This window comes from Echinops telfairi, unplaced genomic scaffold (assembly GCF_000313985.2).
Source record: "Echinops telfairi isolate 266 unplaced genomic scaffold, ASM31398v2 ScPeMD7_7409;HRSCAF=8447, whole genome shotgun sequence".
NCBI classification, from domain to species: Eukaryota; Metazoa; Chordata; class Mammalia; order Afrosoricida; family Tenrecidae; genus Echinops; species Echinops telfairi.
Genome location: NW_022111309.1, coordinates 4413694 through 4416076, shown reverse-complemented (window position 1 = coordinate 4416076; position 2383 = coordinate 4413694).

Sequence of the window (2383 nt, the reverse complement as noted above, 5' to 3'; positions counted from 1 at the left end):
TGGAGACGCAATGCCCATCTGAAGACAATTGGATATCCCCTCACAGAAGAGTCACAGGGACAAAATTAACCAGTCAGCGTGCAGTGTAGCACCAATGAAACACACAACTTTCCTCTAGCTCTTTGGTGCTTCCTTCACCCCACTATCATGACCTCAATTCTACCTTACAAATCAGATTAGACCAGAGCATGCACACTACTACATCCTGGCATCCGGGATGGGGCCAGGAAAGCCAAGCCTCAAGTTCAATGGACCACCCCCTCCACCACCACCCTTCCTATCATGCTGGCTACCTCCATTTCCTTCTGGCCCACCAATTATTCCCCCACCACCTCCCATTTGCCCAGATTCTCTTGATGATGCGGATGCTCTGGGAAGTATGCTAATCTCTTGGTACATGAGTGGCTATCATACTGGCTATTACATGGGTGTGAGACAAAATCAAAAAGAAGGAAAGTGTTCGCATTTCAGTTAAGGAGTAACACTGTCTCCAAAGGAGAATGCTATTTTGATGTTCCCTGGTCAATATGAAAAACATCATTTTCTTCGAGAACGCTTGGTTGGATAGCACAGTCTGCATTGTTTCCAGTTCCAGGCTTGCATCACCAATGAAGTGTTTTTAGAGTAGGATTTCTTTGAATGACTGAACAATGGAGATGTGGTTTATTAAAAGAAACTCTTGGTCACAGAGTGCATAAAAGTCAGTCTGTGTCAAAATTAGAATTGAGGGTGTTTTTATATTGTAACTTTCTTAGCATGCTAAATTTTTATTAATGCTATAAAAAATAAATGTGATATGCAAAAAAAAATGTGTGACCCGCAACGCAGGGAATCCAGGATAGCTAAAACCCTCTGGGCCAACAAGGAGAGTAGAGATACCAGGACGATTAGGGGAGGAGAGGGGGAGAAATGGGGAATGGGTCACAAGGATCAACCTATAACCCCCTCCCAGGGGGATGAACAATGGAAAAGTGGTGAGGGTTGATGGAGGGCAATGTAAAATATGAAAATAATAATCTATAACTTATCAAGGTTTTTTGAGGAAAGGTGGGAGGACAGGGAGGGGGAAGAAATGGGGAGCTGATATCAGGGGCTCAAGTGGGAAGACAAGGCTTTGAAAATGATGATGGTGGCATATGTGCAAATGTGCTTGACACACTGGGTGAATGCATGGATTGTGATAGGAGATGTAAGATCCCTCAATAAAAGTATTTTTAAAATGGATAGTTCTGATAAATACATAGATAAATATACAGACAGATGTTGAGTTGACTCGACTCATAGAATAAAATGTGGCCCAGTTCTGCACCATCTGCATAATTTCCTGCATGTTCAAGTCCATTGTTATAGTTACTGTGCCAATCCATTTCTCTGAGAGTGTCCTTCAGTCTTGCTGGCCTTCTGCTTCACCAAACATGATGTACTGCTCCAGAAATTAATGCTTCCTGCTGACATGTCTAAAGCAAGCAAGATGGATGATATTAATATTCTGCTGTGATCCTTACGGTTTTCATTACCTAATTTTCTGAGATCGCTAGGCCTTTCTTCCTACTCTGGAAATTCTGCTGAAACCTGTCTGCCAGGGCTGACCCTGAGGGTATTTGGAATAGCATCTAGAACCATAGCAACATACAAGCCACCACAATATCACCAACTGAAAGATGAGTGGTGATGCGCCTCTTTGACCCTTAGTTAAGGATATGATAACTCACTTAGTTATAAAGATATTATAACTCACTTGCCAGTTTCCCTACCAAATAGTTTGAATTTTACTTTGAATACTTTGAATAAAAATATTACATCATATTTCTCTTTTGGTCCTAGAGGAACCATTCAACCAAGGTTTGTTGATTAGTGAATAGTAAATACTTACCTCACTGCATTTGCTGAAGTCTGTTAATATAAATAAACTGCTTCTGTTATTACTGTGGCTACATTTACAACTTCTACAGATAAATCAAAACATCCATCCCCCAATGGCAAAGTTTGTGCACACCATGCACCTTTATATCTAGCAGTGAATGTATGGCAAAGGAAGTGCTCAATAGGGTCATTGAGTGAATGGATACTACATTGGCTTTCACCTGCAAAATTTACATACAGCATAATGACTAGCTGTATGTAATCAAGCACAGATTAACCCACGCCCTTCATTAACCCACAGCAACCCTATCAGACAGAGAAATGAGTCTTAAAGAAACGGCTCCTAAGGCTAAAACTGTCACATCATTCTTTCATTGGGCAGCCAGGGAGTTTTAAATGTCAACTTTCCAGTGTGGAACCATGCCATTGACCCTTGTGCCACCTGTTTGACCCCAAGAAGTGCACTTTTCCAGCCAGACTATTGTGGGTATGCTCTTTTAACCCCGGTGGTCACCAATCC